At 42.0% G+C, this 22,604-nt stretch overlaps 1 pseudogene; it reads right to left on the reverse strand.

The window, feature by feature from the left end:
• Positions 1-17,298: 17,298 nt before the first annotated feature.
• LOC111978007 (constitutive coactivator of peroxisome proliferator-activated receptor gamma-like) lies at positions 17,299-18,739 on the reverse strand (annotated as a pseudogene).
• Positions 18,740-22,604: the final 3,865 nt, after the last annotated feature.

Raw genomic sequence — 22,604 nt, forward strand, 5'->3', positions numbered from 1 at the left:
TTACACACACACTTGTACACACTTGCACACACACACTTTCATAATAACCTCCTCCTGCCCACCCATTCAACACCTGCTGCTACTGTGCACTCACTAAACAGAAATCTCCCCAACACAAACAATTCTTATTACCTCATATATTCTGGGATCTAGGGTTACACTAGCTGGAGTTTACTGAAGTTAGTTGTTACACTAGCTGGAGTTTACTGAAGTTAGTTGTTACAGTAGATGGAGTTTACTGAAGTTAGTTGTTACAGTAGKTGGAGTTTACTGAAGTTAGTTGTTACAGTAGCTGGAGTTTACTGAAGTTAGTTGTTACAGTAGATGGAGTTTACTGAAGTTAGCTGTTACACTAGCTGGAGTTCACTGAAGTTAGCTGTTACACTAGCTGGAGTTTACTGAAGTTGTTATATAAACAAACACACACAAAAACCGTTCGATGAGTACAACAAACATAACTTTTAAAATAAGTCATTTGTATAGCAAATATTTTAGCGATGCTAGGCTAACTGATACTTCTCCATAGTTAGGATGCTAGGCTAACTGATACTTCTCCATAGTTAGGATGCTAGGCTAACTTATACCTCTCCATAATTAGGATACCAAAAAAGTATTACACACTCTTGGCATTCTCTAAAKCAGCTTCACCTGGAATGCTTTTCCAACATTATTGAAGGAGTACCCAGATCTGGGCACCCGAGTGGCGCAGTGGTCTATGGCACTGCATCTCAGTGTTACAGGTGTCACTACAGACCGTAGTTCAATTCTAGGCAGTATCACAACCGGTTGTGATTGGGAGTCCCATAGGGCGGCGCAAGATTGTCCCAGCGTCGTCCGGGTTTGGCTGTCATTGTAAATAAGAARTTGTTCTTAACTGACTTTCCTAGTTAAATAAAGGTTTAAATACATATATTTATCACCTGTTGGCTGCTTTTCCTTCACTCTGCAGTCCAACTCATCCAAACCATCAATTGGGTTGAGGTTGGGTGATTGTGGAGGCTGATGCAGCACTCCATTATTCTCCTTATTGGTCAAATATCCCTTACATAGTCTGGAGGTGTGTTGGGTCATTGTCCTGTTGAAAAACAAATGATAGTCTCACTAAGCGCAAACCAGATAGGATGGTGTATCACTGCAGAATGCTGTGGTAGCCATGCTGGTTGTGTGCCTTGAATTCTAAATAAATCACTGACAGTGTCATCAGCAAAGCACCATCACACCTCCTCCTCCATGCTTCACGGTGGGAACCACACATGCGGAGATCATCCGTCACCTACTCTGCGTCTCAGACTGACACGGCGGTTGGAACCAAAAATCTCAATTTTGGACTCATCAGACGAAAGGACAGATTTCCACCAGTCTGATGTCCATTGCTCGTGTTTCTTGGCCCCTTATTATTGGTGTCCTTTAGTAGTGGTTTCTTTGCAGTAATTTGACCACGAAGGCCTGATTCACACAGTCTCCTCTGAACAGTTGATGTTGAGATGTGTCTGTTACTTGAACTCTGTGAAGCATTTATCTGGGCTGCAATTTCTGAGGCTGGTAACTCTAATGAACATATCCTCTGCAGCAGAGGTAACTCTGGGTCTTCCTTCTCTTGTGGCGGTCCTCATGAGAGCCAGTTTCATCATAGCGCTTGATGGTTTTTGAGACTGCACTTGAAGAAACTTTCAAAGTTCTTGAAATTTCCGGATTGACTGACCTTCATGTCTTAAAGAAATGATGGACTGTCATTTCTCTTTGCTTATTTGAGCTTTTCTTGCCATAATATGGACTTGGTCTTTTACCAAATAGGTCTATCTTCTGTATACCACCCCTACATTGTCACAACACAACTGATTGGCTCAAAGGCATTAAGAAGGAAAGAAATGCCACAAATGTACTTTTAACAAGACACACCTGTTAACTGAAATGCATTCCAGGTGACTAGCTGGTTGGCTCCTTTGAAGAATCTCAAATATATTTGTATTTGTTTAACACTTTTTTGGTTACTACATGATTCCAGGTGTGTTATTTCCCAGTTTTGATGTCTTCACTATTATTCTTAAATGTAAATGTATTCTACAATGTAGAACATTGTAAAAAATAAATAAAAACCCTGGAAGGAGTATGTGTGTCCAACCTTTTGACTGYTACTGTTTATGGCAGAGGCTCAATCAAGGTAGCTGTCTTGACTATTTTCTTATGTCATTCTCGCTGGCACCAAACGTTTAAAAAGTTTGATAGGGGACAGAAAGCGGTCGGACCATAAAATAATTGGCATATACATTACTCTTGTAGAATTTCCACGTTGGCGAGGATATTGGAAATTAAATCAAAGCCTATTGGATGACAACTTGTTTTTAACTAAGACAGAAGAATTTATAACTTACTTTTTCCTACATAACATACAGTGGCAAGAAAAAGTATGTGAACCCTTTGGAAATACCTGGATTTCTGTATAAATTAGTCATATAAATTAGTCATACAATTTGATCTGATCTTCATCTAGGTCACAACAATAGACAAACAKAGTCTGCGTAAACTAATAACACACAAATTATTGTATTCTTCTTGTCTATATTGAATACATCATGTGAAGGTGAAATTACAGAGGGAGAACTTKTTGATGCAATTAAAGCCTTTAAGTCCAGGAAAACTCCAGGGATGGATGGCATACCAGTTAAGGTATATCAAACCTTTTTTGATGTACTCAGAGGACTGTTATTAGCATGTTTTAACCACTTCTATAAAAATGGTAGATTATCAGATACTCAACAAGAAGGTCTGATTTCACTATTCCTAAAACAGGACCCAGGTGGTAAATATAAAGATCCAGAACATTTAAAAAATGGTTATGCAAAATCTTTTGCAAAATGCACAGCACAGAATTAAAAGGTTTTGTCGGATGTTATTCATCCTAATCAGACAGTTTTTTTACATGGACAATACATTGGAGATAATATAAGACAAGTKCTGGAAACAATAGAACACTATGAAACATTTGGGAAACCAGGCCTGGTATACATAGCTGACTTTGAAATATGTATAAATGCCTGGAATATTTACATTTTGGAGAATTTATACAATGGGTTAAAATTATGTATAGTTACCCTAGGTATAAAATAGTAAATAGTGTCTACTTCTCAGAAAGTATTAAACTGTCAAGAGTAGTAAAACAAGGCTGTCCACTATCGGCATATCTATTTATTGTGGCCATCGAAATGTTAGCTATTAAAATCAGATCCAACAATAATATCAAGGGGATAGAAATCCAGGGCTTAAAAATAAAGGTGACATTGTACGCTGATGATTCATGTTTTCTTTTAAATCCACAATTTGGATCCCTCCACAGCCTCATTGAGGGTCTAGATAACTTTTTCTAACCTCTCTGGATTACAACCAAATGATGATAAGTGTACTATTACGTATCAGTAAAAATACATTTTACTTTACCGTGTAGTTTACCAATAAAATGGTCTGACGGTGAAGTGGAGATACTCTGTATTCATATCCCGAAAGAAAGAAATGATCTCATTACAATACATTTGAATAGAATGTTAGCAAAAATAGATAAGATCTTGCTACCATGCAAAGGAAAATACCTCTCTATTTGTGGAAAAATCATCCTGATTAAAAATGTTTTCATATCCCAGTTTACATACAGTATTTGCTTATGGCCCTGCCTTCACATAATCACTTGTTTTTTAAATGATATGAGCAAGATTTGATTTTATTTGGAACGCCAAGCCAGAATTTTTTTTAKGGGCCTATTTATATAATGAATATGAATTCGGAGGGCAGAATTTATAAAATATTAAAGCATTGGACCTCTCACTAAATGCTTAAGTCATACAAAAGCTGTACTTAAATCTGAACTGGTTCTCTAGCAGATTAGTAAGAATGGCTCACCTCGTGTTCAAGAATGGACTTTTTTCCCTTTATTCAACCTCTCACTTTCAGTTACTTAAAAATTAAATAATCTCCAAAATATCGCTATTTTTAAAACATGCCATAGAAATGTGGTTGCATCTGTTAGCTATTAATCCACCAGAAAAGACTGAACAAATATTACAACAAATATTATGGTTAAARTCAAATATACTAATTGGTTAAAAAAAATATACATGTATATAAAAAACAACAACAGTATAATCTTTGGAAAATGTATAAAAATATGACTGGTGGAGTTATGTCACACATGCAGTCAACAAAAATATATGAAATTAATGGAAGAGGCAAGTGGAAGGGGGAGAAAGTAAGGAARTTGTCTGTCAGCCCTGCATTAAATACCATAACTGGTCTATTCAAGAAAATTGTGATAAATAAAATAGTATATCGGTTTAATTTAAAGACCAACAAATTGTCAGCTGTGCCATATATATTGCAAAATAGTTGAGAAGAGATTTTCGATGTACCAATTCCATGGCACACGGTTTATGAGCTGATACGCAAAACGACACCGGATTCAAAACTTAGAATTGTTCAATTTGAATTATTATACAAAATTCTTGCAACCAATAGAATGTTAAATATATGGGGGATACAACCTTCCCAGCTCTGCAGATTTTGCTGCGAAGAGACAGAATCATTCGATTATTTGTTTTGGTACTGTCCATATGTAGCCTGTTTTTGGTCACAGGTTCAGGAATGGCTGAAGAATTGCAACATTTACCTGGAGCTAACTCTGAAAATAGCACTGCTGGGTGATTTGAAAAGTCATAGTCAATCAATCAGTAATATAATAATACTCTTAGCAAAAAAAATTATCTTTAATTTACAATCTGTAGAAACTATGAGAATAGAAAGGCTCAGAACTTTTGTGAAACATCACAGCACAGTTGAAAAATATATGGCAAATAGAAATCAAAACTGGATGGTGTTCAGAGATAGATGGGAGGGGTTGAGGGGAGCTGAAGGGTGGAACTAAAAATAACACACAAAAAACAAGATAACTCATGTAAAGTATAGATTGTCCGTAAACTATATATACTGTAGGTTCAGAAATTTGTGAAACATCACAGCACAGTTGAAAAATATATGGCAAAAATAAATAAAAACTGGATGGTCTTCAGAGATAGATGTAAGGGGTTGAGGGTAGCTGAAGGATGGMACAAAAAAGATAACTAATGTCAAATATACTGTGTCCATAAAATGTATATAGTATGTATAAGCTGGAAGTGGAAGCCTAAGTGTTGTTGTGCATTAGTTTACTCCAATTAGGGGAGGGGTGGTAGGGTTAGGGGAAAATAATTGTAAGTCGCTCTGGATAAGAGCGTCTGCTAAATGACTTAAATGTAAATGTAAATGTAATAATAAATAATAATAAATAAATATCTATTTAAAATAATATATATACATTTACAAAAAATATATATGGGGAATTGAAAATGATGCAGACAATTACATTGTTAGAAACCACAATCTGAAATATTAAAGCTGATCTACCCTAAAACAAACAACAACAAACAACACAACAAAAACATGCAGTGATTTGGCAAGACCAGAGAAACTGACTGACGCGAGATTTAGGGGGGACGCTGGGAGGATGCTATGGAAGCACCGTAAATCAGGATGTGGCTTTCTGGATGTCTCCCACCAGGCTCTAATTTGTCGCTGCTATCATCCATTATCTCTACCGTAGGGAGCCGCTATCAACCCGGGCCCAGGATAACCGCCGGCCGCTCTGGGCGGCTGGGGCAGAAATAGCAGGCGTAMTTGGGTTTAAAGTAGGGTGGGGAGGTGCAAATAGCCACTGTGGTCAGTGTCGGGGACAGCTTGGAGTCCGTCGCCAGAGCATCACTCTCAGGTTCAGACCACAGTTAGAGCAGTTTGAGCAGGAATGTTGCAATGCGCCCCAAAATGATCCCCTCTCAGCAGTTTCTGCTGCTGCATCTTCTTGCATATTGAGAAAGAGTCAACTGAGTTTCTTCTGCTGGACTTACTATATTGTGGAAAATGTCTTTTTGACTATTCTCCCAGCCCCGTTCTCTTGTTGTTGTCCTGGGTGTGGTTGCATTTGGGCAGGTAGCATTCTCCTGTCATCCACCAAACCCAGATTTGTCCGTTGGACTTCCATATGGTGAAGTGTGATTCATCACTCCAGAAAATGTTTAACTTGGATGAGTAAGATACAGATGCAGTGCCTATACCGGAAAGCTTTCCAAAAGCTTTCCAACTATCTTCAGTTTTTCCACAAAAGAAAGGTCAATCAATCAATCAAATTTATTTATAAAGCACTTCTTACATCAGCTGATGTCACAAAGTGCTGTACAGAAACCCAGCCTACAACCCCAAACAGCAAGCAATGCAGGTGTAGAAGCACGGTGGCTAGGAAAAACTCCCTAGAAAGGCCAGAACCTAGGAAGAAACCTAGAGAGGAACCAGGCTATGAGGGGTGTCCTCTTCTGGCTGTGCCGGGTAGAGATTATAACAGAACATGGCCAAGAAGTTCAAATGTTCATAGATGACCAGCAGGGTCAAATAATAATAATCACAGTGGTTGTAGAGGGTGCAACAGGTCAGCATTTGCTACACAAATAATTTCTAAGAAAATATACAACTACATAAGTAACAGGTCTTTATATCTGACACTTTCCCAAATATGATATAACCACTTTAGGAAGCTTCTATAAACCCCATATAACGGGTTTATGTCAGAGACACTAGTGTATCTCACTCACCCTTGCATAGGATATGTACTGACGCAGATAGCTTGGCTGAGATATGCARCTATGTCTTCCAAGGAGAGGTGGCCCACATAAAAACAAGCATGAGAAGTGTTCTAGTCTAAGGGTAATGGAAACAAGGTCTCGTATAAAAAAATGAACATCCAACATTGAGAAATSACTGAGAAAACATGAATTGTGCATTATGCATAGAGCACCCTAAGTGCAGCAGTAGACATAGCTATTGTTCCTTCGCAGACACTYACAAACTACCTTACCAAAAGTATGTGGACAGCTGCTTGAACATCTCATTCCAAAATCATGGGCATTAGTATGGAGTTGGTCCCCCCTTTGCTGCTATAACAGCCTCCACTCTTCTGGGAAGACTTTCCACTAGGTGTTGGAACATTGCTGCATTGACTTGCTTCCATTCAGCCACCAGAGCATTAGTAAGGTTGGGCACTGATGTTGGGCGATCAGGCCTGGCTCGCAGTCGGCGTTCCAATTCATCCCAAAGGTGTTCGATGGGGTTGAGGTCAGGGTTCTGTTCAGGCCAGTCAAGTTCTTCCAGACCGATCTCGACAAACCATTTCTGTATGGACCTCGCTTTGTGCACGGGAGTATTGTCATGCTGAAACAGGAAAGGGCCTTCCCCAAACTGTTGCCACAAAGTTGGAAGCACAGAATTGTCTAGAATATCATTGTATGCAGTAGCGTGAAGATTACCCTTCATTGGAACTAAGAGGCCAAGCCCGAACCATGAAAAACAGCCCCTGACCATTATTCCATCTCCACCAAACTTTACAGTCGGCACTATGCATTTGTGGCAGGTAGCGTTCTCCTATCATCTGCCAAACCCAGATTTGTCCCTCGGACTTCCACATGGTGAAGTGTGATTCATCACTCCAGAGAACGCGTTTCCACTGCTCCAGATTCCAATGGCGGTGAGCTTTATARCACTCCAGCCAACACTTGGCATTGCACATGGGGATCTTAGGCTGTGTGCGGATGTTCGGCCATGGAAACCCATTTCATGAAGCTCCCGACAAACAGTTATTGTGGTGACGTTGCTTCCAGAGAAAGTTTGGAACTCGGTCCTGAGTGTTGCAACCGAGGACAGACTATTTTTTTAGCATGTGTGGCCTAACTTCGTGGCTGAGCCATTGTTGCTCCTAGATGTTTCCACTTCACAATAACAGCACTTACAGTTGACCGGGTCAACTCTAGCAGGACAGAAATTTGACAGACTGACTTGTAAGAAAGGTGGCATCCTATGATGGTSCCACGTTCAAAGTCACTGAGCTCTTCAGTAATGCCAAGGTTTGTCTATGGAGATTGCATGGCTGTGTGCTCGATGTTATACACCTGTCAGCAATGGAAATAGCTGAAATAGCCGAATCCACTATTTTGAAGCGGTGTCCACATACTTTTGTGTACAGTCGTGGCCAAAAGTTTTGAGAATGACAAAAATATTAATTTTCACAAAGTCTGCTGCCTCAGTTTGTATGATGGCAATTTGCATATACTCCAGAATGTTATGAAGAGTGATCAGATGAATTGCAATTAAGTACCAGTACAGAGCTTGCTCAGGAATGGCAGCAGGCAGGTGTGAGTGCATCTGCACGCACAGTGAGGCGAAGACTTTGGAGGATGGCCTGGTGTCAGGAAGGGCAGCAAAGAAGCCACTTCTTTTCAGGAATAACATCAGGGACAGACTGATATTCTGCAAAAGGTACAGGGATTGGACTGCTGAGGACTGGGGTAAAGTTATTTTCTCGGATGAATCCCCTTTCCGATTGTTTGGGGCATCCGGAAAGAAGCTTGTTCGGAGAAGACAAGGTGAGCGCTACCATCAGTCCTGTGTCATGCCAACATTAAAGCATCCTGAGACCATTCATGTGTGGGGTTGCTTCTCACTCAAGGGAGTGGGCTCACTCACAATTTTGCCTAAGAACACAGCCATGAATAAAGAATGGTACCAACACATCCTCCGAGATCAACTTCTCCCAACCATCCAGGAACATTTTGGTGACGAACAATGCCTTTTCCAGCATGAAGCCATAAGGCAAAAGTGATAACTAAGTGGCTCGGTTAACAAAACATTGATATTTTGGGTCCATGGCCAGGAAACTCCCCAGACCTTAATCCCATTGAGAACTTGTGGTCAATCCTCAAGAGGCGGGTGGACACCACACCACAAAACCCACAAACTCCAAGCATTGATTATGCAAGAAGGGCTGCCATCAGTCAGGATGTGGCCCAAAAGTTAATTGGCAGAATGCCAGGGCGGATTGCAGAGGTCTTGAAAAGAAGGGTCAACACTGCAAATATTGACTCTTTGCATCAACTTCATGTAATTGTCAATAAAAGCCTTGACACTTATGAAATGCTTGTAATTATACTTCAGTATTCCATAGTAACATCTGACAAAAATATCTAAAGAACTGAAGCAGCAGAAACTTTGTGGAAATTAATATTTGTGTCATTCTCAAAACTTTACTGTGAAATGCCTTCTTACGAGCCTTAACCAACAATGCAGATCAATGTGGAGCTATATACAGGGAGTATCAGTACCAGATTAAATGTGGAGCTATATACAGTGGAGTATCAGTAACCAGATCAATGTGGAGCAATATACAGGGAGTATCAGTACCAGATCAATGTGGGACAATATACAGGGAGTATCAGTACCAGATCAATGTGGAGCTATATAGAGGGAGTACAAGTGCCATATCAATGAGGTACGAGGTATTTGAGGTAGATATGTACATGAAGGCAGGGTAAAGTGACTAGGCATCAGGATAGATAATAATAATAATAATAATAAGGTATTTGAGGTAGATATGTACATGAAGGCAGTGTAAAGTGAATAGGCATCATGATAGATAATAATAAGGTATTTGAGGTAGATATGTACATGAAGGCAGGGTAAAGTGACTAGTCATCAGCATAGATAATATTAAGGTATTTGAGGTTGATATGTACATGAAGGCAGGGTAAAGTAACTAGTCATCAGGATAGATAATAATAAGGTATTTGAGGTAGATGTACATGAAGGCAGGGTAAAGTGACTAGTCATCAGCATGTCTGGGTTGGAGCCTCCCCTTGGTTTGTGCCGTGGCGGATATCTTTGTGGGCTATACTCGCTGTCTCAGGATTGTAAGTTGGTGGTTGAAGAAATCCCTCTAGTGGTGCGGGGGCTGTGCTTTGGCAAAGTGGGTGGGGTTATATCCTTCCTGTTGGGCCCTGTCCGGGGTATCATCGGATGGGGCCACAGTGTCTCCTGACCCCTCCTGTCTTAGCCTCCAGTATTTATGCTGCAGTAGTTTATGTGTCGGGGGGCTAGGGTCAGTTTGTTATATCTGGAGTACTTCTCCTGTCTTCTCCGGTGTCCTGTGTGAATTTAAGTATGCTCTCTCTAATTCTCCTTCTCTCTTTCTTTCTCTCTCTCGGAGGACCTGAGCCCTAGGACCACGCGTCAGGACTACCGGGCATGATGACTCCTTGCTGTCCCCAGTCCACTGGCCTTTGCGGCTGTTCCAGTTTCAACTGTTCTGCCTGCGGCTATGGAACCCTGACCTGTTCACCGGACGTGCTACCTGTCCCAGACCTGCTGTTTTCAACTCTCTAGAGACCGCAGGAGCGGTAAGATACTCTTAATGATCGGCTATGAAAAGCCAACTGACATTTACTCCTGAGGTGCTGACTTGCTCACCTCGATAACTTCTGTGATTATTATATTTGACCATGCTGGTCATTTATGAACATTATTGAAAATCTTGGCCATGTTCTGTTAATCTCCACCCGGCACAGCCAGAAGAAGACTGGCCACCCCTCATAGCCTGGTTCCTCTCTAGGTTTCTTCCTAGGTTTTGGCCTTTCTAGGGAGTTTTTCCTCGCCACCGTGCTTCTACACCTGCATTGCTTGCTGTTTGGGGTTTTAAGGCTGGGTTTCTGTACAGCACTTGAGATATTAGCTGATGTACGAAGGGCTTTATAAATAAATTTTGATTTGATAATATTAAGGTATTTTGAGGTAAGATATGTACATGAAGGCAGGGTAAAGTAACTAGGCATCAGGATAGATAATAATAGGTATTTGAGGTTGATATGTACATGAAGGCAGGGTAAAGTAACTAGGCATCAGGATAGATAATAATAAGGTATTTGAGGTAGATATGTACATGAAGGCAGGGTAAAGTATAGGCATCAGGATAGATAATAATAAGGTATTTGAGGTTGATATGTACATGAAGGCAGGGTAAAGTAACTAGGCATCAGGATAGATAATAATAAGGTATTTGAGGTTGATATGTACATGAAGGCAGGGTAAAGTAACTAGCCATCAGGATAAATAATAATAAAAAGTAAAATAAAGAACAGAGTAGCAGCAGCAAATGATGAGTGTTGTGTCGGTATGCATGTGTGTGCTATGTTTGTAGTATATGTGCATGTGTGAGGGTTTTTTGTGGAGTGACAGTGTGTGTGAGTGGGTGTGTATAAAGTCCAGTGAGTGTGCGTAGGGTCAGTGCAAGATAGAGTCAGAGCAGATAGTTTGGGTACCATAAATTGGCTATTTAGCAGTCTGGCTATTTACAGTGCCTTGCAAAGTATTCATCACCTTGGCGATTTTCCTATTTGTTGCATACAACCTGTGATTTAAATAGATTTTTATTTGGATTTCATGTAATGGACATACACAAAATGTCCAAATTGATGAAGTGAAATTAAAAATATTACTTGTTTCAAAGAATTCTAAAAATTAAAAACGGAGAATTGGTGCTGTCACGATCATCCTGGGAAGAAGGAGTGGACCAAAACGCAGCGTGGGAAGTGTTCATGTTAATTTAATAAATAAACTGAACACTGAAATAAAAAAACACCAAAGAGAGTAAACAAAACGAAACAGTCCTGTCTGGTGCAGACACAAAACAGAAAACAACTACCACAAAACACAGGTGGGAACACCTACCTAAGTAGGTTCTCAATCAGAGACAACGATAGACAGCTGCCTCAGATTGAGAACCACACCTGGCCAAACACATAGAAAAGGACAACATAGAACAAAACATAGAATGCCCACCCCAACTCACGCCCTGACCAAACCAAAATAGAGACATAAAAAAGGAACTAAGGTCAGGCCGTGACAGTACCCCCCCCCCCACACACAAAGGTGCGGACTCCGGGACCGCAAAACCTGAACCTATAGGGGAGGGTCTGGGTGGGCATTTCACCGCGGTGGCGGCTCTGGTGTGGGACGTAGACCCCGCTCCACCTCTGGCTTGACCCACTTAGGTGGCGCCTCTAGAGCGGGGACCCTCGCCGCCGACCCCGGACTAGGGACCCTTGCAGTGGGCCCCGGACAGGAGGGAGACTCTGGCAGCTCCGGACAGGAGGGAGACTCTGGCAGCTCCGGACAGGAGGGAGACAGGATGTTTTTCATCAGCAGTGACTGAGATACTGGTCAGAATTGAAGGAATGATGGATTGCGCTAAATGCAGGGAAATTCTTGAGGGAAACCTGTTTCAGTCTTCCGGAGGTTCACCTTCCAGGAGGACAATGACCCTAAGCATACTGCTAAAGCAACACTTGAGTGGTTTAGGGGTAAACATTTAAATGTCTTGGAATGGCCTAGTCAAAACCCAGGCCAATTGAGAATCTGAAGCATGACTTAAAGATTGCTGTACACCAGCAGGAACCCATCCAACTTGAAGGAGCTGGAGCAGTTTTGCCTTGAAAAATGAGCAAAGATCCCATTGGCTAGATGTGCCAAGCTTTTAGAGACATACCCTAAGAGACTTGCAGCTGTAATTGCTGCAAAAGGTGGCTCTACAAAGTATTGACTTTGGGGGGGTGAAAAGTTATGGCCGTTTGCCGGACAGTAGCAGAGTAAACAGTCTATGGCTTGGGTGGGTGGTCTTAAGCAATTTTTCGGGCCTTCCTCTGACACCACCTGATATAGATGTCCTGGACGGCAGGGAGCTCGGCCCCAGTGATGTACTGGCACCACCCTCTGTAGCGCTTCGCGATCAAGGTCAGTCCATTTTCCATACCAAGCGGTGATGACTGTGTAGGTGTGTGTGGACCATGTTAAGTCCTTAGTGATGTGGTCGCCAAGGAACTTAAGCTCTTGACCCGCTCCACAACAGACCTGTCGATGTGGATGGGAACTTGCTCTTCCCTCTTTCTCCTATAGCACACGATCAGCTCCTTGGTCTTACTGACTTTGAGGGAGAGGTTATTGTCCTGGCACCACATTGCTAAGTCTCTGACCTCCTCCCTTTAGACTGACTCATCGGCATCGGTGATCAGGCCTACCACCGTGGCGTCGACAGCAAAATTGATGATGGTGTTGGAGTCGTGCTTGCCCATAAAGTTGTGGGTGAACAGGGGGACTAAGCACACACCCCTGAGGGGCCCCGTGTTGAGGGTCAGCGTGGCAGAGGTGTTGTTGCCTACCCTCACTACCCTGGGCTGGCCCCGCCAGGAAGTCCAGGATCTAGTTGCAGAGTGAGGGTGTTCAGTCCCAGGGTCCCTGAGCTTGGAGGGGACTATGGTGTTGAACTCTGAGCTGTAGTCTATGAACAGCATTCTAACATAGTTATTTCCCCTCTTGTCCGGTAGGAGAGTTCAGTGTAAAATGCAGTTGAGATTGAGTCATCTGTGGATCTGTTGGGGCGGTCTCTAGGACGATGGTGTTGATGTGAGCCATGACCAGCTTTTCAAAGCACTTCATAATTACAGATGCCATTTTGGCAGGTTACCTTGGAGCTCTTGGAAACAGGGACAATGGTGGTCAGCTTAAAACATGTTGGAATTACAGACAGGGACAAGGAGAGATTGAAAATGTTTGAGCACGCGTCCTGGTATTCCGTCTACTCCGGCCTTGTGATTGTTAACCTGTTTAAAGGTTTAGCTCACATTGGCCATGGTGACCAAGATCACACAGTCATCCGGAAAAACAGGAGGTTTAATGCAAGGCACAGTGCTATATTCCTTGAAGTGAGAAAAAAAAAGCATTTAGATCATTTGAGAATTCTGCATCGCTAAGCAACTTATGGCTGGGTTTCCCTTTGTAATCCGTTATTGTCTGCAAGCCCTGCCACATACTGCAGCTGTACACAGCCCATCTGTGAATAGCCCATCCAATCTACCTACCTCATCCCCATATTGTCTTTATTTACTTGTTTGCTCTTTTGCACACCAGTATTTCTATTTGCACATCATCATCTGCACATCTATCACTCCAGTGTTAATTTGATACATTTTAATTACTTCGCTACTATGGCCTATTTATTGCCTTACCTCCTCACGCCATTTGCACACACTGTATATAGACTRTTTTTCTATTGTGTTATTGACTGTACGTTTGTTTATTCCATGTGTAACTCTGTGTTATTGTTTGTGTCACACTGCTTTGCTTTATCTTGACCAGGTCGCAGTTGTAAATGAGAACTTGTTCTCAACTGGCCTACCTGGTTAAATAAAGGTGATTTTTTTATATTTTTTAAATAAACATACAACGAGCATCAGAACACTGAARGAGAGACCTCGGTTTATCGGTTTATTGTTTTTGTAAAGTTGTGACAGTGTGATTTTATATACTTTTTATTTTAATTTTGGATCCCGCAGCACAGTTGGGCTCAGTTACTGTGAACTSTACTATCTGTCCCGGGTTCCCGCAGATTCCATGTAAAGAGAGAAACACGGAAACCCAGCTAGCCTAGCTGGCAGTCTCWAATGGAGGTCGCTATTGAACGTTMTCAATGCTGCAGGAGCTGTGTTAACTTTGCTTTATTCCGGGACAATGTSGACCGCTCTGACTTTCAATGTAGCAACTGTTTGCTTGCAGAGGACTATAMGGGCAAAGTGGCTACTCTTAGCAAACAAGTAGCGAACCTAAACAAGCTACTGGGGAATCCATGCCCGCCTAGTTTTTCTTTTTCTTCTACCCCAGTAGCCAGACGCCGCTCTGGTCTGGTGGAAGTGTCGCAGGAATCCCTCCCCAAAGGGTCTCCCCTTCCCCGGTGAATGGAGCTCGTAGGATGCTCCTGGATGACTTGGGGGATGTTCCTGTTCTCGACCCAACCAACCAGCCTTGGCAATATGTCAGGACGGAGGTAGGACGGGTTTTATGTCGCTCTGCGTTAAGTCTCTGCCCACCAGAAACGCTGCCTCTGGGTGAGCGGTTAGTTGTTTGTTTATAGCCCGATACAGTTCGTTAAGTGCCAGAGTGGTGTTGGCTTGTGAAGGGATGTAGACAGCTGTGATAATTACGGATGAGAAGGTCTGCAGCTTACCATGAGGTATTCTATATAAGGTGAGCAAAAGCTTGAGATTTCCTTCACACTTGAAGCAGCYCACCAYTTGTTATTTATGAAAAAACACACTCCCCATCCTTTTGACTTCCCCGAAGCCGCAGTACGATCCTGCCGCTGCATGGAGAATCCACCGAGAACTATGTGCATAGCATCATCATCCAGCCATGTTTCAGTAAGACATAATATATTGCAATTTTTCAAGTCTCTCTAATAGGAGACCCTCGAACTAAGCTCATCCATCTTATTCTCGAGTGACTGGACATTTGCCAATAGAATGGAGMAGTGAGTCATTCGGTTTTCTCTTTCAATTTTACCAGGACTCCACCTCGTCTCCTGCGTCTACGCCTGCAGTGTTTTGGTAGCCATGGAACAAATGAATATGGTCAGGAATGAACAGTGGAACAGCTGAGTCGCATTTGAAGTGGAAATCGAGGTTAGTAAGTGTCGATCTGATGTCCAGAATTGCTTGGAGGTCATATGTGTTAATAGTATTACCTTTCTGTAAAAAAAACTAAGATGAACACGATACAAGTCACGATATAGCTAAGTTAGGATGGAACTCATAAGATGTCGCCCTTCTTCGTCGGCACCATCTTTCCTACTACTGTATGTGATAATGCCAGCCCTCTTGTCATAATAAAGGTCAATAATAAGAGCTAGACCAACGACAACATTGTAAAACCCCAGAGGGGAGACTGCTTCTATGTTGTTCAATCATGATAACCCTCTACTGAGACGAGAGGCTGAGGTACAGGTGTTTCTAAATAACCAGACAAAAAAAACACTCTACATTAAAACATAGTATTTTCCTCACCTGCATGGCAGTGTAGGTCGCAAGGCACAGCACAGCCATCAGAGAGCCTTCCATACGACCATGTTCCACTGAGAATGAATCCAATTCAAATACTGCCAAGAAAGTGGAGATGTGGAGGCATATTGTTTCGGAGTCCTTCCCAGACCATAAAATCTTAAAATCTGGTTTTCCACATTGGCAAGGAAAATATTATTTCAAGGTGAAATCCATCTACAGCACTTTGCATCAATATGAAATCACCTATTCCACGTTGTTGTCACGTTCCTGACCTGTTTTCCCTTGTTTTGTATTTATTTAGTATGGTCAGGGCGTGAGTTGGGTGGGTTGTCTATGTGTGATTTTCTATGTTGGGATTTTGTGTTCGGCCTGGTATGATTCTCAATCAGAGGCAGCTGTCAATCGTTGTCCCTGATTGAGAATCATACTTAGGCAGCCTGGGTTTCACGTGTGTTTTGTGGGTGTTTGTCTACCGTGTTAGTGTTTTCACCACACGGTACTGTTTCGGTTTTCTGCACTTCGTTTATTGTTTTGTATTTCAGTGTTCAGTTTCGGTTTTAATAAATCATCATGAGCACGAACCACTCTGCATATTGGTCCGATCCTTCTCGCCTCTCCTCGTCCGATMAGGAGGACGAAATAGACATTCGTTACAGTTGTTAAATTAATGTTAAGAATTCACAACATACCAGCAGCATCCAGCAGCAAGGGAGACACTACTTTGGGCTCCTTCAGTGGGTTTCCAGGAAAGACAAGCCATTCCCTCAATGTTTGGGCCCGTCCACCACTGCTGAGAAAAGATGCATGATAAATGACAAGAAATGTATCCAAAGATGTACAATGTATTTCTGTGTACTTCATAGTGAAACATGTTTCATTAAGATGGTGCCTGGTAGTAAAACTGGCAACAAATAACCATGCAGTGTTTTAATAACCATGTAATATTCAACATGCCATATGTCATTTTGTGATAACCATGAAATAATCATCACGCCATATGTKATTTTGTAATAACCACGTAATAATATACAACACATGGATTTGTAGGTAACTGAATGCCATAGAGGCGTTCTCTGCAAGGTTGACACACAATTGCCTGTGGAGTTATCTCAGCATCCTCCCTGTCTTCAAGTGTATTACTGCATTCCAGCACAAAATCATACAGTACATTGTACACCATAAAACATTCTGCTCACATGTGCTTTTCTTTGTCTGCCTGTAAAGAAAAAACAGGATTCAAAACAAACATAACCATCATATTGTTTGGGCTTTTTAACAATTTACATCTGTTTCTTCCCTGGAGGACGTAAGGCAGGGTTTCCCAAACTGGGGGACAGGGGTGCACGTTTCATTTTTTGCCCTAGCACTACACAGCTGCTTGAAATAATCAACTAATCATCGAGCTTTGATCATTTGAATCAGCTGTGTAGTGTTAGGGCAAAAAATGAAACGTGCAACTCTTGGTGTCCCGAGTACCGGGTTTGGGAAACGCTGCTGTAAGGACTCAAGCAGCTCTTCTTCAGATAACTCTACGAGGAGAGGTGTCACTAATGTCCCATAGTAGCTTTTGACCAGGAAGTAGATAGTACTGTATTCCTTTGTCCAGAACCTCTCATTCTGTTAGAGGCAGAGAGCTAACACCATGGCTTCCCACTCTGGAAAGATTGTTGTTACTGATGAAATCTGCAACAGCATACATTTTCTACCCTTGTGGAGGATGTGGATGTCCTGTAAGCTGCCAGGACATCACTACGCGGCCGCTGCATCTACTGCTCTAGCACCACATCGTTACGAAGGAGACAAGCGAGCAGAGGGAGCTGGAGGGCGTGGGACAGTTTGTCTCTGGAAATCAGCATGTGGTCATGGTGTCTAGACTCAGCTGACTCACAGACAGATAGGGGACTGAGCCAAAGATGATGAAGTCTGTGTCCTGTCCCAGGGTGCCTTACAGTTGTGACGGAGGGCAAAGCTGGCGATCTCATAGTCGTCCTCACGGGCAGAACACCAGGTTTCCTGGCCTAGAGACTTGAGGGCAAAGCGAGAGAAGGTGGCCAGCCCTGAGGGGAGGCAGAACAGCACCCGGCCAGGCTGTTGATGATGGCACTTTAAATGGTGGAACACCCTGGCAACCTTCTCGTTGACCCTCAATTGCCGTTTCACCAACTCTGCCTGTTTGCCTTCTTCCACTACCCAGTCAAAGAAAAACAGAAGTCAGATACCTGCATTCATGAAGGCACCCACAAACTCCTCCAGGCAATGCATTAACTCTTTCCACTGGCCACCATACCAGTCCCTCAGACAGGCCATGCCATCCACCACCAGTGTAGGAGGAGTGGTGCTGCTGCCCTGTTGGTGGCTGTTGACATGCTGCAATGCCATCTCCCTGAGGTCCACAGGTTTCTAGACAACATTTCTCCATGAAATACTGCAAGCCTTTTATACCAACTCATACAAAGACAAATTAAATATATGTTTTAAATAGTGGCTAGGAGCAATACAATACACTGGCTCATACCAGTCAATGTATGTCATGTAATTTAATTAATAACTGACTAAATAGGTTAAATGCTCACAGAATATTCAGAAAAATAGTTTCAAAGCGCACTGAGTGTGACTCTCTGGCCATGCTTTACAGGGAGACGTATTCTAGCTATTGCAACAGAATGTTTGAACTGTTTAATAATAAGAACTAAGCCTAGGGCCTAGGCTATGAACGTTTGAAAATAAAGTTGGAGAAAGAGTTCAATAGTGAAGTAGGCCTAATAAAAAGTAGATTTCAGCCTACTGCTGTTGGGAAATAGATCATCCAGGAGTTATAATACTGTGCACACAAAGCTTTATCTTCTATTGTGGCCGTGACTAGAAAAGTGTGAATAGGTTGGAGCATACGCAGGCTGTCACCACAGGTGCCTACATCTGGTCATCTCTGGGCAGATGCTCCCAGGGACCTGGGGAGCCATTCTAAAGGGGCACCGCCCCGTTAAATCCTCCATTCAGTGGGATGGCGTTGTGCCGTAATTCAGATTGCCTTGCTCTGGAATTGGGGGTGAGGGGCTCATAATGACGGTCTGATGGTATCCTAGCACTGGAGCTCATCCCCAAGGTGAAATAGTGAAGATTGTTTTATGGGGGTAGGGATGAAGTTTGCTAAAAACTAAAAGCTCTTACATAAAAAATAATCTGCCAATCTGTGCTAAATCAATCTTGCATATGCCAGACGCTTCAGACCTTTAGTTATTTGGAAGAGGGTTCCAAAGAATTCACATCAGCAGCTACTCTGAATCAAAAAAGGCTGGAGCATACAAAATTATTCTCAACGATCTTTCGTGCTAATTTAATGGAGTGAATTAGACCTTTTCCAGCCTACCTTAAACTATAGGTCTAATCCAATGAATCGTGGATTTTCTTAGGATATTATGCCTATAGGTTATGTAGGCATATGGCCTTCTTCTTGTTATTGCCGTTTGGATCACCTCTAACTTTTTATTGATTTTTTCCAACCCCCTCTAGGACCCAAGCTTGACACACAGGGAAAAAGACACCCAAAACAGAAGCAGATGTTCTCCATAAAGCACGCGACTGCCTTCCACTCTGCTAAAGAATTCTAGAGGCTCAGCAGTAAACCCCGTCCTGAAGAATGCACACAAATACGCGCACGCGCGCACACACACGCAAAGTTACTCCTATATCCCCCCGTGACCCCAACAACATACAGGGCACAAAGAACGGCCTCTTTGAAATGGGTCCTTGTTCACTCACAGAGCAGCTGGCCGGAGTAATCGGACTTCTTGAAGACAAATGAATCTCGTCTCGTTCATAGGATCACAGGTAATCACACGGGTATTGTCATTAAAATAGGGGCAGGGCCAAAGCGAGCAGATGATTTGCTATCGAGTTTCTGTCGTCATGTGGTGAGGCTGCACTGCTGATATCCATCATCTGGAGGCAGGCATTCGAGCCACGCGACAGATTCTTTATAATTGTAATCAGCACAATTACAGCACAATTACTTTGCAGCATCACACAGGAGGCCGACGAGAAACTCATTGTCCTAAAATAGATCTACGTGGAGATTCAGCGCGCTAAACAAGCTCCGTCCTCTGTCTGAACTCCAGTCCAGTTATATCACTGAGGGAAACGATGGCCTGCATGTCTATTTGGCAAAGCAAAAAGTTAGACATGTACGTTATGTTCACTGGTGTCTGTTTTTTAAAAACATGTATTTATTATTTACAACTAATAACATATTTATTCAACACAGTTATAACAGCAGGTCATAATATTGATGACTTTGAATATTGATCCAAATGAACAATTGCGCATACCGCGGTAGGCTACTTAAAATTAGGTAGAATTTTAGTGAATGGTAACGTAGGCTATACGCCTGAGTTGCTATCTATCTGGTCGTTATGGTGTGATGTTCACCGTGTTTATGTTCCCACGAGCAATCTATCCGAAAAACTTACATTTTGGCTTCCCTAACCATATGGTCAGCATCATACCGTTGCAGTCTCTTTAACATGCTTCCAGTCCAATTTGGATGAAGATTGTGCAATATGTACAGAACCGCAGAGACATGCAGTTGAGGTTGGGGGGGAAACGCCATTTGGTGTGGAGCAGATGGTTGGCTTGGGAGGCTGTCCGCGTCTAAAGGCGTGTCGTGCCCTTCAGATAAAATCCCCAAGGGCTTCCCCTTGTATTCAAAATCAATGAAAATTAAAGCGCAAAGAAAAGATGAATAGTCAGACCTCGAGTCTCTCTTTTGTTCAATGGAGCTACTGGTGGGCAGGAGTTAAAATACAACAGCCCCTTATAGAAACACTTAAGTTAAACAGTCTCCCCATAGTCCACCTTCGGAATGAAGGGGGAGTTCGAAGAATAAGCTTTATGCTTGATTTAGCCAAGACAGAATCTCGAGGCATACATTTWGTTTGAAAATAATACGTGTAATGATCATGATTATGAAGGATTTCACCATGCCTTTCAGTTATGCTTTGCTGCCATAATCGATAAATGAATGCCACGTCAATAAAATAAATGCCTGATAGTGCAGCGTAGGCCTGCCTATATGTTGATAGAAGGGTTGGGAGAAGAGGTGATCGCGTAAACCTCAAGCACGCGGAATTACGTACAGAGCAAAAACCTGCAAAACTGTAGAGGCACATCCTTCGGATTACTGCATTGAGTGTATTGAAGAATCAACTGGTTAAATACAACACGGATCTTCGAATACATATGGCCATCTAAACACATGCATAATGGTATTAGTCATAGTGTTGAAATGTTCTCTCTCAGCCTTTTCCATTGGGTACAGTACAAAGGTAGGCACCTATTCCAGATCTTTATTTGGAAGTGTCATATCTTGACCATTATAATGATTCTAAACATAAAAACATCACTCAGACATTACATCGGCTACACACAATGTCTTAGTAAACCCAAGAGTAGACTAAAACACACGAGGAAAAACGTTGCGTAAATGCGCATGGGATCAATGCTTTTCTTGTTTTGGAACGCCGCTCAAAAATTCAAATGTCGTTGCTGCCACCCGCCAAAAATTGAAATTCCGTTTCAATTAGCGTCCTAATTAAGACCACCCGACCCACCCTCACACACACACACACACACACACAGTTTAAGTGTCACCAGAGAGGCAGAGTAATCAGCTTAGAACCACCAGTACAAATGATGTCCTCTTTCACAGGACACAAATATGTTTCTAAAAGTTTCACCAATGAAAAAGATTGAACAGTTTACCAAATGTTATAGGCTAGTTTAAAAATCTCTGTTGTTGGTTAATATTGAAATAACCAAACAACTGTTGACTTTTTTCTGGAATAGCAAACTACGCGTTTTTCTTTAAACTGAGGACATTGTTGTAGGGACGGCAGCGTGCGCCGAGGGGAGCTCTTTCTCCCTAGTACATTGTGGAGAGAGCAGGTGCTGCTGCCTGAATTACCATACAGCTGAGAGCAACAAAGAAGAAACTTATTCTTTCCCTGGCCCGCACAATAACAAAGTGCCTTAATGACAGCCATGCGAACGACCCACCAGCTCAGTTTTTACTGCCCAGCATACAAGAATGTAAAATGTTAAATCTATACATATATGCCTAAAGTCAACACAATATTTACAGTTGTAAAAATAAAAAAATACAAGAAAAAAAGCATCCACTTGACCTGTTGATGTGTAAAGTTGTCAAAACTCATAATTAACAAAAGAAAGTATATGTTTTTGTAAATTTCATTGAATTATATCAAGATAATATCCTTTGGTTTTTGGCAAGATTTTCCAAGAGCTATGTGAAAACCTATTTATAAGTTATTGATTTTCCATTTTGATTCAATTTAAATTCATGTTGACCATTAGTTTTATATTGTGATTAAATACATGAATTGTTGTTTTAAAAAATGAAATAACAAGTTAAGTTTAGGAATAAAGGGTGATGTTGAAAAGCTAAAGAATGAAAAATAGTCTTACATTGGAGTACGCGTGGAAAATGTAGGCCTATTTGGAGCGTACCGTAGCCTACATGGGTTTTACAATGCGGATATGTTATGTGATGTAATTTGAGGTTTATATCAGAGAGAGATGTAAAGGATTCTTGAGGTGAAAATTTTGTTGGAATCTAAATGAGAATGTTTTGTTTTGTGCCATGGGGAAGGGTTGTACATTTTACGGCTCAATGACCATTTGGCGATATTTTGAGAGGGAGGTTTTGAAAAGTGTTCCTTTGTGACAGCTCGAGACAGATTGGGGAGTAGACTAGCTCATTTACATCTCATTACCGTAGCAGCGCAGTCTGTATATAACTGGCGGCAGGCT

The sequence above is a fragment of the Salvelinus sp. IW2-2015 genome, linkage group LG18 (assembly GCF_002910315.2).
Source record: "Salvelinus sp. IW2-2015 linkage group LG18, ASM291031v2, whole genome shotgun sequence".
Lineage (NCBI taxonomy): Eukaryota > Metazoa > Chordata > Actinopteri > Salmoniformes > Salmonidae > Salvelinus > Salvelinus sp. IW2-2015.